Below are 15,883 nucleotides of genomic sequence, written 5' to 3'. Positions count from 1 at the left end.
GGGGCCTTATGGAAGATCATGAAAGCTAGTGGCTAAAGACTGTTCCTCAATAAACCACACCTTCCAGTATTCACAGCCTTATGTGGTTCCCTTCCTTTGAATCTGAGCTTGCCCTATGGCTTGTTTTTGAAAAAGGGTCCATGATGGAAGTGGTGCTATGTGACTTCCAAAGCTAGGTCCTAAGAGGCTTTTCAGTTTCTGCCTTGGTTCCCTAGAATGCTCGTACTTGGGGCACAGTCTCTTGGAATCCTGCTGCCACGTTGTGAGAGTCCTGAGCCATCTGGAGAGGACATGTGTTGGCACTCTGGTCAACATTTCTAGGTGAGCCACCAGGTGATGGCCAGCATGAACTGCATGCCATCTGAGGAGCCATACTGGATACCCAGTCCAGTCGAATCTTCAGAGGACCACAGCCCTAGCCAACATCTGACTTCAAGTGCAAGAGAGAATCAAAGCAAATACTGCCCTGTAGGGTGAACCCAGTCAAACCATAGGACCATGAGAGAAAACTAATAAACTATTGTTTTAACTCATTACATTCTAGGTAGATTACTGGAACACATAGCTACATAGACACACATACACATACACACACTTGACTTGTAGCAGAGACTGGCTAGTTCTGCACCAAGTTTCTTTCCTTTTCCTTCTGAATACACATATTGACTGTCTCATCATATGACTGAGTTCTGGCTAATGGAGTATAAGTAAATGTGATGTACATCATATCCAGGTTTGCCATATTAAAACTTCCTGTAGGCGCCTTCACTCTCACTGTTTGCTTGCTGGATGAGTATTTGGAAGTGACACATTGAAAATGACAAAGCCTCCATCTGCTTGGGTTACTGTGCTTTGTCACTGAGTTTTAGGGTTTACTGTTAAAGCAGCTAATGTAAAATTAACTAAATACATAGCTGAAACAAATTGGCAATATTTTATTTTGCATTTTACGTTTGTGTTCGTAAGTGAGATTGATATTTAATTTTCTTTTCTTTTTTTGTGTGATTCTTGTGATATTAGACTCTTAAAATGATTTGTATAGGTATTCTTTTTCTGCTCTCTAAATAGTGTTTTTAGGTTAAGGATTATCATTTTCTTGAAAGCTTGGTGAAAATTTTCTGTAAAGTATTGTTACGCTACTCTCTTTTGTAAGTGAAGGAATACTTTTTACTCCTAATTCACTTTCATTTATGGTCAATGGTTTATTCAATTTTTCAAAATAATCTAACCTCAATTTTGATAATTTGTATAATTTTTTATTCTTCTAGAGCATTATAATTTTCATCGAGGCTTTCAAATTTACCAGTTATCTGTTTTATTAATCTTTAGAATACTGACTTTTTGTTTTCTTGATTCTATCATTTTGTTGACTTCCACTTTATTAATTTCTGTTCTTCACAATTTCTGTCAACATTCTTTATATTTATCTTTTTTCTCATTTTTCTAGCTTTTTTTCTAACTCATTTCATCCATTTAACAATCTTTCTTGATTTTCCCATACATATAGTTAGTTTAGGTTTATAAAATGTACTTCTATGTGTACCAGGTATTTAAACAAATAAATTAGGTATTTTGATATGTAATGTTTTAATTTTTGTTCAATTCTAAATGTTTGTAACTTTTATTGTTATTTCCTTTTAATTTTAAAGTTTTTATGTGGAGAATTTCAAACATACATAAAATTAGACAAAATAATAAAATGAATCAAAAATTATCCACAATATTACATTAATATAATAAACTACTAGACTCACAATACTCAGTTCTAATATCCAACAATCTATGTACACTCTTGCCTTACCTATATCCCAGCCACATTCCCATCTACATTCACCTAACCACTTCACCTTTCCCATTATAATTTTGAAGCAAAACCTGTAAATATTTCAATATGTATTTCCAGAAGAAAAGGATTATTTTTTAAGCAAAAATGCGTTATCATTATTATACATAAACATTTAGCAAAATATTTTAATATCATAAATATTTAAATATTCAGCCAGTAAAAATTTATAACTGCTTATTAAAATGTCATGATGTTTTAAAAAATGTCTTTGGAATCAAGATCAAAATTAGGCCTCTACCTTGTGATTGATTGATTGATGTGCCTTTTATACCTGGTTAATTCCATAGGCTCTCTCTGCTTCTCCTTCTGGGACATTTTATGTGTTGGATAAATCTAATTGTTTGTCAGTTTTCCACAGTATGGATTTTGCAAATTATATGCTCATGATATAATTTAACACGTTCATTACTTTCTGTACACATATAATCTACAATATGAGTTAAATTACTCCTGACTGTACATTTTAAGTATTTTTATAGTCAATACCTTCCATCTGAAAGAATGATTCTGTGAGGGTGGAGTCGGAGATTTTGGTGTCTAATCAAATCATGCTTCCTAATGACTACTTATTGTGTTTATGACTGTTACTGACCCAATGAAAAGCATTATTTCAAGAATGTAAGATAGATGAAAGACAAAATGTATTACTCTATTATAATTTTAAGATATCTTAAGGAATGGAAGGGTAGCATTTAATAGGAAAGGCAAAGCAAAGATATAAGGGAGAGACTGAAATAAAAAACAGGCTCTTGAGGAAGGGACTTTGGGTGAGACTTACGGTTCTGCAGAGTCTGAGGTGTTGGTAGAAAACAGGACGAGGAGAAATAGCATGAGACACGAGTGAAGAAGTCTGCCTTTCCCCATATTGAGGGACAAATCGCAAGTATCGTATTGTGCCCAGCTCTCAGCTCTCAGCCTGGTCCCTGAGACCTTTCGAATTTACCAGGCTTTATGTGGCTGCTATTTGCAAACAAGCTCCACCCCAGTGCCTCCAAACAGAGTTCTAGTTGGGCACAGGTCCCCTGAAAGGGTTGATGCTCTCAGCGATTGCCTCATTACTCTGAAGGCTAAACTCTGTCTGACAGGCTCTGAGTCATTTCCAGAGGATAAAATTTATGTTCTAGTGAGAATGAACTTTCTTTAACTTTGACAGCAAAGCTCCTGATGAGGAACTTTCAATCCACCTTTCTTCAACGCCTTCCAAATTCTGATAAGCAGGTGTCAAAGAAAGCTACCTTTGAAGGTCATGGGACATGTCACTATGCCAGTAACTCATAATACAGATTCATGTCTGGGATTGAGTGAGGTATAACTTTAACTTTAGGGGGATTTCTTTTTTTTTTTTTTAAGGAAAGAACCATTGTTTTGTTTGTTTTTAATTAATTAATTAATTATCTTTGGCTGTGTTGGGTCTTCGTTTCTGTGCGTGGGCTTTCTCTAGTTGAGGTGAGCGGGGGCTATTCTTCATTGCGGTGCACGGACTTCTCATTGTGGTGGCTTCTTTTGTTGTGCAGCATGGGCTCTAGGCATGCAGGCTTCAGTAGTTGTGGCACATGGGGTCAGTAGTTGTGGCGCACGGGCTTAGTTGCTTCGCGGCATGTGGGATCTTCCTGGCCCAGTGATCGAACCCGTGTCCCCTGCATTGGCAGGCGGATTCTCAACCACTGTGCCACCAGGGAAGTCCTAGGCGGATTTCTTGACAGAGGATTGAGTAGGAGGCCCTGGGAGAAAGTAATTCAAAAGAAGTGCTTGTGTGTGACTAAAACTGCAGCTGTCCCCCGCAAGCCCCCCGCACCCCTCCCCTCAGCACTCTCTCCTGGCCTCGCTCAAGCTGCAGGCAAGCTCTGCTCCCAGCACTTGTCCCCTGCATCACTAAAGCTGCAGATGTGCCCCACCCTCAATGCTCTCCTGCAGCCTTGCTAAGGCTGGGGTCGGGGTGGGGGTAAGCACAGTTCGCACAGGACACCTCTTGATCACCTGGTGCTGGTGGCCAGAGGCACTAACCTCCCCAGGCCCCACAAGTCTATGACAATTAGAAAGACAGTTCTAGGTAGGCTACCACACCCAGGGCACTGCACAGACAGCAGAAAGAAGCATACCCACAGTCTGCTGTGAAAAAGGCATTTACTTGTCCTGGAACTTTAACCTGAGGGACAGGCTTCAGGATTGCCACTCATCTAGAGGCTGCAGATGCACTCGTGGGGAACATAGGCAGGAAGACACCATTGTGGCACCCTCCCCTGGCCTTGCCATGGCTTGCTGGTACCTTCGAGAAGTGAGCATATACACTCATACGAAACCTCAATTTTGCAACTGTTGCCTAGGGAAATATCCCCAGATCTCCTGGTCTGGAGGTCATCAGGGTCAACAATTGCAGACCCACAGAACTATATATATTTACATAGTTTAAAGCTGCTGCCCGAGGATCTGGCTTTTGATCAGCCTGAAACTAGGTGCTGACTGAGATCACTCTTTTTGGAACACAGACAGGTCTTGAAACACCCTCAACAACTGGGACCTATCAAGAACAAAACTTAGACAATCACACAGGTTTGAGAGACAACCAAAAACTCGGGCAAGGATAAATGTTAAGTCTCATCTCCTACACAAGGCCACTCCTTCCAGACTGGGAGAGTTAGCTGTTTCACTTAATATGTAGACTCAAACACAGAGAGTCAAGCAAAATGAGGAAACAGAGGAAGATGCTTCAAAGGATAGACCAAAACAAAACTTCAGAAAAAGACCTTAATTAAATGGAGGTAAGTAATCTATCTGAAAAGAAGAGTTCATATAGTCAAAAAATGCTCACTGAACTTAGGAAAGAATGGATGAACATAGTGAGAGTTTCAACAAAGAGATGGATGATATAAGAAAGTGCCAAACAGAAGTCACAGAGCTGAAGAATATAATAAATGAACTGAAAATAGGCTTGAGGGGTTTAACGGAAGACTAAGTGAAGCAGAAGATCGGATCAGTGACCTGAAAGGCAGAGCAGTGGAACTCACCCAAATAGAGCAGCAAAGAGAAAAAAGAATTTAGAAAGAGTGGAGATAGTTTAAGAGGCCTATGGGACAACATCAAGCAGGATAACATTTATATCATAGGAGTCCCAGAAGGAGAACAGAGAGAGAAAGAGACAGAAAATTTATTTGAGAAATAATGGTTGAAAACATCCCTAACCTGGAAGAAACAGACATCCAGGTTCAGGAAGCACAGAGAGTTCCTTATAAGAGGAATCAAAGAGATCTATACCAAGGCACGTTATAACTAAAATATCAAAACTTAAAGAATCTTAAAAACAGCAAGAGAAAAAAAAAAAAAAACTTGTTACATACAAGGGAACCCCCTAAGACTATCAGCTGAGTTTTCAGCAGAAAGTCTGCAGGCCGGAAGGGAGTGGCATGATAGATTCAAAGTTGTGAAGGAAAAAACTTCCAACCAAGAATCTCTACCCAGCAAGGTCATCATTTAGAACTGAAGGAGAGATAAAGAGTTTTCCACAGAAGAAAAAGCTAAAGGAGTTCATCACCACTAAACCAACTTTACAAGAAATGTTAAAGGGACTTCCTTAAGCTGGAAAGAAAAGTACTAACTAATAACAAGAAAACATATGTAAGTAAAAATCTCACTGGTAAAGGCAAGTATATAGTAAAGATAGTGGGTTAAGCTCTTGTAAAGCTAGTATGAAGGTTAAAAGACAAAAGAGTAAAATTAACAACCACAGTAAGTAGGTAGTTAACAATAAGTTAAAGGAAACTCGAAATACAAAGGTGTAAAATATGACATAAAGACATAAAGTGTGGGAAGGGGAAGTAAAAAGGTAGAGTTTTTAAGAATGTGTTCAAATTTAACTTGCTAGCACCTTGAAATAGACTGTTACATATATAGGCTGTTATATGTGAACCTCAAGTTAACCACAAGCAAAAGCCTATAGCAGATGTACAAAAGATAATGAGAAAGGAATCTAAACATAACACTAAAGAAAGTCACCGAACCACAAAGGAACGGAATAGGAGAAGAAAGGAACAGAGAAGAAGTATAAAAGCAGCAAGAAAACAACTAACAGAATTTTTAAAAGCTTATGAAACTTACTATAAAATATTATATTAATGCAAAGCTAAAATTTGGGTTTCTCTTTGTTAAATGGTATATTGGTTTTAGAAATTAAATTGTGGTCATTTATCTGGAATATAGTAGGTATTATTTAAATATATTGTGTTTTTAATGAATCTGAGAAAAGTCCTTTTTCTTTTATTTATGCTCTCAATTTAGTAGATTTTGCTGTTAACAATGGTTGAGTTTATTATTTTTTTCTGTTGCAATGTATCCAGATAACGTTTATTCAATATTGCACCAGAATATTTCTCTCTGCTTTGTGTTGGCTTTACAATCATGTTATCTTCTTTTATGTTAATTTAAAAATATTTTATCACTTTGATTAAATAATAGCTAATAAAGGAATGTTTCCCCTGTTTAATCTAGATAGCAGTTGCAATTTGGCAACTCTCTTTTTCCTTCCAAGATTGAATCCTAAATTTAAAAAAATTAAATTCAGCATACTTTTCATTATATTTATTAATTAACTTATTAGGTTTGTAAGAGATACATCGGAAAAATGATCAAATTGGAAGATACACTCAGCCTTCCCTAGGTTAAGTTTGTATAGGTAGAATATTATTAATATAAATATTTCAGAAATTGTACCTTTTATGTGAAGGCTCTGGAGATTTGTCAATGTCTTCCCTGATAATGGTATATACTTAAGAAAATGTTTTCTTAAGAAAACATTGATCAAAACTATAAAATAGCTATGTGCAGTATGACTACAGAAAATTTTGCCATCCTTCATGTGATATTATTGATTACTGTGATAAATTAAGTAATTTTATTATCAAGCAGGTATCTGCTTCTTGATGCTTGCTGAAGGCTTCTGGAAAGGATTCTACTAGATCCTCTGAACTTTGATACCTCAAAGAATAGACTCTTGGATTCAGGTTTCTGAGCTGTTATTCCTTAGACAACTTTCAGACTGTACTAGTGGATCAAGACAGGATTTCCATGACTCTTTTTACTTTAAAAACAAATGTAGTGTATATATGTCCATGCCACTCTCTCATTTTGTCACAGCTTACCCTTCCCGCTCCCCGTATCCTCAAGTCCATTCTCTAGTAGGTCTGTGTCTTTATTCCCGTCTTGCCCCTAGGTTCTTCATGACCTTTTTTTTTCTTTTCCTTAGATTCCATATATATGTGTTAGCATACGGTATTTGTTTTTCTCTTTCTGACTTACTTCACTCTGTATGACAGACTCTAGGTCCATCCACCTCACTACAAATAACTCAATTTCATTTCTTTTTATGGCTGAGTAATATTCCATTGTATATCTGTGCCACATCTTCTTTATCCATTCATCTGTCGATGGACACTTAGGTTGCTTCCATGTCCTGGCTATTGTAAATAGAGCTGCAATGAACAATGTGGTACATGATTCTCTTTGAATTATGGTTTTCTCAGGGTATATGCCCAGTAGTGGGATTGCTGGGTCGTATGGTAGTTCTATTTTTAGTTTTTCAAGGAACGTCCATACTGTTCTCCATAGTGGCTGTATCAATTTACATTCCCACCAAAAGTGCAAGAGGGTTCCCTTTTCTCCACACCCTCTCCAGCATTTATTGTTTGTAGATTTTTTGATGATGGCCATTCTGACCGGTGTGAGATGATATCTCATTGTAGTTTTGATTTGCATTTCTCTAATGATTAATGATGTTGAGCATTCTTTCATGTGTTTGTTGGCAATCTGTATATCTTCTTTGGAGAAATGTCTATTTAGTTTTTCTGCCCATTTTCGGATTGGGTTGTTTGTTTTTTTGATACTGAGCTGCATGCGCTGCTGGTAAATTTTGGAGATTAATCCTTTGTCAGTTGCTTCATTTGCAAATATTTTCTCCCATTCTAAGTGTTGTCTTTTCGTCTTGTTTATGGTTTCCTTTGCTGTGCAGAAGCTTTTAAGTTTCATTAGGTCCCATTTGTTTATTTTTGTTTTTTTTTCCATTTCTCTAGGAGGCGGGTCAAAAAAGATCTTGCTGTGATGTATGTCATAGAGTGCTCTGCCTATGTTTTCCTCTAAGAGTTTGATAGTGTCTGGCCTTACATTTAGGTCTTTAATCCATTTGGAGTTTATTTTTGTGTATGGTGTTAGGGAGTGTTCTAATTTCATTCTTTTACATGTAGCTGTCCAGTTTTCCCAGCACCACTTATTGAAGAGGCTGTCTTTTCTCCATTGTATATTTCTGCCTCCGTTGTCAAAGATAAGGTGACCATATGTGCGTGGGTTTACCTCTGGGCTTTCTATCCTGTTCCATTGATCTATATTTCTGTTTTTGTGCCAGTACCATACTGTCTTGATTACTATAGTTTGTAGTATAGTCTGAAGTCAGGGAGCCTGATTCCTCCAGCTCCATTTTTTCTTTCTCAAGATTGCTTTGGCTATTCGGGGTCTTTTGTGTTTCCATACAAATTGTGAAATTTTTTGTTCTAGTTCTGTGAAAAATGCCAGTGGTAGTTTAATAGGGATTGCATTGAATCTGTAGATTGCTTTGGGTAGTAGAGACATTTTCACAATGTTGATTCTTCCAATCCAAGAACATGGTATATCTCTCCATCTATTTGTATCATCTTTAATTTCTTTCATCAGTGTCTTATAATTTTCTGCATACAGGTCTTTTGTCTCCTTAGGTAGTTTTATTCCTAGATATTTTATTCTTTTTGTTGCAATGGTAAATGGGAGTGTTTCCTTAATTTCTCTTTCAGATTTTTCAACATTAGTGTATAGGAATGCAAGAGATTTCTGTGCATTAATTTTCTATCCTGCTACTTTACCAAATTCATTGATTAGCTCTAGTAGTTTTCTGGTAGCATCTTTCGGATTCTCTATGTATAGTATCATGTCATCTGCAAACAGTGACAGCTTTACTTCTTCTTTTCCAATTTGGATTCCTTTTATTTCTTTTTCTTCTCTGATTGGTGTGGCTAAAACTTGCAAAACTATGTTGAATAATAGTGGTGAGAGTGGGCAACCTTGTCTTGTTCCTGATCTTAGTGGAAATGGTTTCAGTTTTTCACCATTGAGGACAATATTGGCTGTGGGTTTGTCATATATGACCTTTATTATGTTGAGGTAAGTTCCCTCTATGCCTGCTTTCTGGAGGGTTTTTATCATAAATGGGTGTTGAATTTTGTTGAAAGCTTTCTCTGCATCTATTGAGATGATCATATGGTTTTCTCCTTCAGTTTTTTAATATGGTGTATCACATTGATTGATTTGCGTATATTGAAGAAACCTCGCATTCCTGGGATAAACCCCACTTGATCATGGTGTAGGATCCTTTTAATGTGCTGTTAGAATCTGTTTGCTAGTATTTTGTTGAGGATTTTTACATCTATGATCATCAGTGATATTGGCCTGTAGTTTTCTTTCTTTGTGACATCTTTGTCTGGTTTTGGTATCAGGGTGATGGTGGCCTCGTAGAATGAGTTGGGGAGTGTTCCTCCCTCTGCTATTTTTTGGAAGAGTTTGAGAAGGATAGGTGTTAGCTTTTCTCTAAATGTTTGATAGAATTCGCCTGTGAAGCCATCTGGTCCTGGGCTTTTGTTTGTTGGAAGATTTTAAATCACAGTTTCAATTTCAGTGCTTGTGATTGGTCTGTTCATATTTTCTATTTCTTCCTGGTTCAGTCTCGGAAGGTTGTGCATTTCTAAGAATTTATCCATTTCTTCCAGGTTGTCCATTTTATTGGCATACAATTGCTTGTAGTAATCTCTCATGATCCTTTGTTTTTCTGCAGTGTCAGTTGTTACTTCTCCTTTTCCATTTCTAATTCTATTGATTTGAGTCTTCTCCCTTTTTTTCTTGATGAGTCTGGCTAATGGTTTATCAATTTTTTTAATCTTCTCAAAGAACCAGCTTTTAGTTTTATTGATCTTTGCTATCGTTTCCTTCATTTCTTTTTCATTTATTTCTGATCTGATCTTTATGATTTCTTTCCTTCCACTAACTTTGGGGGGTTTTTTGTTCTTCTTTCTGTAATTGCATTAGGTGTAAGGTTAGGTTGTTTATTTGAGACGTTTCTTCTTTCTTAAGGTAGGATTGTATTGCTATAAACTTCCCTCTTAGAACTGCTTTTGCTGCATCCTGTAGGTTTTGGGTCGTCGTGTTTTCATTGTCATTTGTTTCTAGGTATTTATTGATTTCCTCTTTGCTTTCTTCAGTGATCTCTTGGTTATTAAGTAGTGTATTGTTTAGCCGCCATGTGTTTGTATTTTTTACAGATTTTTTCCTGTAATTGATATCTAGTCTCATAGTGTTGTGGTCGGAAAAGATACTTGATATGATTTCAATTTTCTGAAATTTACCAAGGCTTGATTTGTTACCCAAGGTATGATCTATCCTGGAAAATGTTCCATGAGCACTTGAAAAGAAAGTGTATTCTGTTGTTTTTGGATGGAATGTCCCTGTAGTTTTTTGTAGTTCCCATTGTTTTTGGTGTCTGCCCCCAGTGGCTAAGGTTGGTTCCGTGGGTTGTGTAGGCTTCCTGGTGGAGGGGACTAGTGCCTGTGTTCTAGTGGATGAGGCTGGATCTTGTCTTTTTGGTGGGCAGGTCCAAGTCTGGTGGTGTGTTTTGGGGTGTCTGTGACCTTATTATGATCTTAGGCAGCCTCTCTGCTAATGGGCGGGGTTGTGTTCCTGTCTTGCTAGTTGTTTGGCAAAGGGTGTCCAGCACTATACCTTGCCGGTAGTTGAGTGGAGCTGGGTCTTGGCTTTGAGATGGAAATCTCTGGGAGATTTTTGCTGTTTGATATTATGTGGAGCTGGGAGGTCTCTGGTGGACCAATGTCCTGAACTTGGCTCTCCCACCTCAGAGGCACAGCCCTGATGCCTCGGTGGAGCACCAAGAGCCTGTCATCCACACGGCTCAGAATAAAAGGGAGAAAAAAAGAAAGAATGAAAAAGATAAAATAAAATAAAATAAATTAAATTAAATAAAGTTATTAAAATAAAAAATAAAAATTATTAAAAACAATTTTAAAAGTAATAAAAAAAAGAAAGAAAGAAGAGAGCAACCAAGCCAAAAAACAAATCCACCAGTGATAACAAGCACTAAAAACTATACTAAAAAAAAGGAAAAAAAAACCCAAAAACGGACAGGCAGAACACTAGGATAAATAGTAAAAGCAAAGCTATACAGACAAAATCACACACAGAAGCATACACATACACAGTCACAAAAAGAGAAAAAGGGAAAAAATATATATACGGTTGCTCCCAAAGTCCACCTCCTCAATTTGTTTTTTTTTTTTTTGTTTTTTTTTTTTTGTGCTAGGGCTTTCTCCAGTTGTGGCAAGTGGGGGCCACTCTTCATCGCGGTGCGCGGGCCTCTCACTATTGTGGCCTCTCTTGTTGCGGAGCACAGGCTCCAGACGCGCAGGCTCAGTAGTTGTGGCTCACGGGCCTAGTTGCTCCGCGGCATGTGGGATCTTCCCAGACCAGGGCTCGAACCCGTGTTTCCTGCATTAGCAGGCAGATTCTCAACCACTGCGCCACCAGGAAGCCCCCACCTCCTCAATTTGGGATGATTTGTCATCTAGTCAGGTATTCCACAGATGCAGGTGCATCAAGTTGACTGTGGAGATTTAATCCGCTGCTCCTGAGGCTGCTGGGAGAGATATCCCTTTTCTTTGTTCACACAGCTCCTGGGATTCAGCTTTGGATTTGGCCCTGCCTCTGCGTCACCTGAGGGCGTTGTGGGTCACCTGAGGGCGTCTGTTCCCACCCAGAAAGGACGGGGTTAAATAGCAGCTGCTTCAGGGGCTCTGGTTCACTCAGGCCGGGGGGAGGGAGGGGTACGGATGTGAGGTGAGCCTGCGGCGGCAGAGGCTGGTGTGATGTTGCACCAGCCTGAGGCGCGCTGTGTGTTCTCCCGGGGAAGTTGTCCCTGGATCACGGGACCCTGGCAGTGGCGGGCTGCACAGGCTCCCGGGAGGGGCGGTGTGGAGAGTGACCTGTGCTCGCACACAGGCTTCTTGGTGGCGGCAGCAGCAGCCTTAGCGTCTCATGTCCGTCTCTGGGGTCCGTGCTGATAGCCGCGGCTCGCACCCGTCTCTGGAGCTCCTTTAAGCGGCGCTCTGAATCCCCTCTCCTCACGCACCAGGAAACAAAGAGGCAAGAAAAAGTCTCTTGCCTGTTCGGCAGCTCCAGACCTTTACCTGGACTCCCTCCTGGCTAGCTGTGGTGCACTAGCCCTGTTCAGGCCGTGTTCATGCAGCCAACCCCAGTCCTCTCCCTGGGATCTGACCTCTGAAGCCTGAGCCTCAGCTCCCAGCCCCCGCCCGCCCTGGCAGGTGAGCAGACAAGCCTCTCGGGCTGGTGAGCGCTGGTCGGCACCGATCCTCTGTGCGGGAATCTCTCCGCTTTGCCCTCTGCACCCCTGTTGCTGCGCTCTCCTCCATGGCTCCGAAGCTTCCCCCCTCCGCCACCCGCAGTCTCCGCCCACGAAGGGGCCTCCTAGTGTGTGGAAACCTTTCCTCCTTCACAGCTCCCTCCCACTGGGGCAGGTCCCGTCCCTATTCTTTCTTTTGTCTCTGTTTTTTCTTCTTTCTTTTGCCCTACCCAGGTATGTGGGGAGTTTCTTGCCTTTCGGGAGGTCTGAGGTCTTCTGCCAGCGTTCAGTAGGTGTTCTGTAGGGGTTGTTCCACATGTAGATGTATTTCTGATGTATTTGTGGGGAGGAAGGTGATCTCCGCATCTTACTCTTCCGCCATCTTGAAGCTCCTCCCTCCAAATAATGTTTTAAGGCATGGAATTGTCTAAGTGTAGAAGAGAGATATGTGTGCTAAACCATCAAAAGCATGAAAACAGCCCCGCTCTGCACAAATGGACTGTATCAGAAATTAGAAAGATCAAAAAAAATTTGCTTTCTTCTTCCTGCCATTGCTTAGAAGATGGACTATCTATAATGCATCTCTGAAATAATTCTTTTTTTAAAAATCTTTCAGTGGTTTCTATCAACAAATAAGAAATATTGTTCTAGTCTTTCCTTATCTTGTAATTTTATTTTTGCCCTTATATTTTAATTTGTCTCCTTGTATACACTGTATTATTCATTCAACTTATCTTACTATTTATGTCTATGAAAGTAATCTCTAAGTTTTATTCTGTAGTTCAGTCCAAATTTAGAAATTAAGTCAGAATTAGAATTCACTTCATGTGAAATGAATAAATGAAGATAAAATGTGTCTGAACAGGGAAGGCTAAATATTGTAAAAAAGTTGACATTCATAATCATTATAAATTTATTAGTATTCAATGAATTTCCAAACAGTGCTCAATGTGACTATGGGTATAATTCACATCATAAAAAGATTTCAAAATTTTACCTGGAATAAATAATAAGCTTAGTATTGCAAAGAAAAGGTGAAAACAGAGAAATGAGAATGGACCAGCCAGAGTAATTATTAAAATATTTTATTAAGCCACAGTAATTCAAATATTTTAGTACATGTGAAAGAATAGACTAGCTAATCAATGAAACAGAATAAATCACTTAGAAACAAGTCTTAAAACATATGCTAATTTATTTTGTGATAAGGGAGTCACGTTTTATTAGCAGGGTAATATTGAATTGGTTCATAAATGATAATGGGACTATTAGAAAGCTACATACATGAGGAAAAAATGTCAGTTTAGATACTCACTCACCAAACAATAGACAACAAAATAATTTAAGATGGAATTAAATGTAAAAATTTGAACCAGGACTTTTGCTTCTACACCTGCATGATTTCATCACCACAAAGATCTCTCTAATGCTATCCCTTTGTAAGTCACATCCCTCCCCACTTGCTCTAGCCTCCATAACCCCTGGAAACCACTAATTTATTTTCCATTTCTATGATTTTGCCATTTCAAGAATGTTATATGAAAGGAATCACACAATATGACCTTTTAAAATTGTCTTTCTTTTCACTCAGTGTAATGTTTTGGAGATCCATCCAAGTTGTTGCCTGTATCAGTACTTTGTCCCTCTTTATTACTGAGTAGTATTCCATAGTATGAATGTACCACAGGTAGTTTAACCTTTCACCTACTGATGGACGTTTTGGTTGTTTCCAATATTTGGAAATATTGTTTTCTTTTCCCCACCTTCCTGTGGGTTACTTGAACAGTTTTTGAAATTTCATTTTGATTTATCTATAGTTTTTTTGCTTATACCTCTTTGCATGGTTTTTCAGTGTTTTAAAAAACACTGTGGGCAATTAGGAACCAAGATGGCGGAGTAGAAGGACGTGCTCTCACTCCCTCTTGCGAGAATACCAGAATCACAACTAGCTGCTGGACAGTCATCGACAGGAAGACACTGGAACTCACCGAAAAAGATACCCCACATCCAAAGACAAAGGAGAAGCCACAATGAGACAGTAGGAGGGGCGCAATCACAGTAAAATCAAATCCCATAACTGCTGGGTGGGTGACTCACAGACTGGAGAACACTTACACCACAGAAGTCCACCCACTGGAGTGAAGGTTCTGAGCCCCATGTCAGGTTCCCAACCTGGGGGTCCGGCAATGGGAGGAGGAATCCCCAGAGATTCAGACTTCGAAGGCTAGTGGGATTTGATTGCAGGACTTCAACAGGACTGGGGGAAACAGAGACTCCACTCTTGGAGGGCACACACAAAGTAGTGTGCACATCAGGACCCAGGGGAAGGAGCAGTGACCCCAGGGGAGACTGAACCAGACCTACCTGCTAGTGTTGGAGGGTCTCCTGCAGAGGCAGGCGGTGGCTGTGGCTCACCATGGGGACAAGGACACTGGCAACAGAAGTTCTGGGAAGTACTCCTTGGCCTGAGCCCTACCAGAGTCTGCCTTTAGCCCCATCAAAGAGCCCAGGTAGGCTCCAGTGTTGGGTTGCCTCAGGGCAAACAACCAACAGGGAGGGAACCCAGCCCCACCCATCAGCAGTCAAGCAGATTAAAGTTTTACTGAGCTCTGCCCACCAGAACAACAGCCAGCTCTACCCACCACCAGTCCCTCCCATCAGGAAACCTGCACAAGCCTCTTAGATAGCCTCATCCACCAGAGGGCAGACAGCAGAAGCAAGAAGAACTACAATCCTGCAGCCTGTAGAAGGAAAACCACATTCACAGAAAGATAGACAAGATGAAAAGGCAGAGGACTATGTACCAGATGAAGGAACAAGATAAAACCCCAGAAAAACAACTAAATGAAGTGGATGGAGATAGGCAACCTTCCAGAAAAAGAATTCAGAATAATGATAGTGAAGATGATCCAGGACCTTGGAAAAAGAATGGAGGCAAAGATCGAGAAGATGCAAGAAATGCTTAGCGAAGACCTAGAAGAATTAAAGAACAAACAAACAGAGATGAACAATACAATAACTGAAATGAAAACTACACCACTAGAAGGAATCAATAGCAGAATAACTGAGGCAGACGAATGGATAAGTGACCTGGAAGACCGAATGGTGGAATTCACTGCCACGGAACAGAATAAAGAAAAAAGAATGAAAAGAACTGAAGACAGCTTAAGAGACCTCTGGGACAACATTAAATGCAATAACATTTGCATTATAGGGGTCCCAGAAGGAGAAGAGACAGATAAAGGACCCAAGAAAATATTTGAAGAGATTATAGTCGAAAACTTCCCTAACATGGGAAAGGAAATAGCCACCCAAGTCCAGGAAGCGCAGAGAGTCCCATACAGGATAGAACCAAGGAGAAATATGCCAAGACACACAGTAATCAAACTGACAAAAATGAAAGACAAAGAAAAATTATTGAAAGCAGCAAGGGAAAAACGACAAATAACATACAAGGGAACTCCCATAAGGTTAACAGCTGATTTCTCAGCAGAAACTCTACAAGCCAGAAGGGAGTGGCATGATATACTTAAAGTGATGAAAGGGAAGGACCTACAACCAAGAAAAAACACTGTGGAGAATGGATATGTATTTCAGAAGGG

The 15,883-nt window shown here is 39.6% G+C and overlaps 1 protein-coding gene across 3 annotated transcripts in view; it reads left to right on the top strand.

The window, feature by feature from the left end:
* KLRG1 (killer cell lectin like receptor G1) overlaps window positions 1-15,883 on the top strand; it is a 185,129-nt gene that overhangs the window by 151,253 nt on the left and 17,993 nt on the right. The window lies entirely within an intron of this gene.

Source organism: Balaenoptera acutorostrata, chromosome 11 (genome assembly GCF_949987535.1).
Source record: "Balaenoptera acutorostrata chromosome 11, mBalAcu1.1, whole genome shotgun sequence".
NCBI classification, from domain to species: Eukaryota; Metazoa; Chordata; class Mammalia; order Artiodactyla; family Balaenopteridae; genus Balaenoptera; species Balaenoptera acutorostrata.
This window is presented reverse-complemented; position numbering and strand designations above follow the sequence as displayed.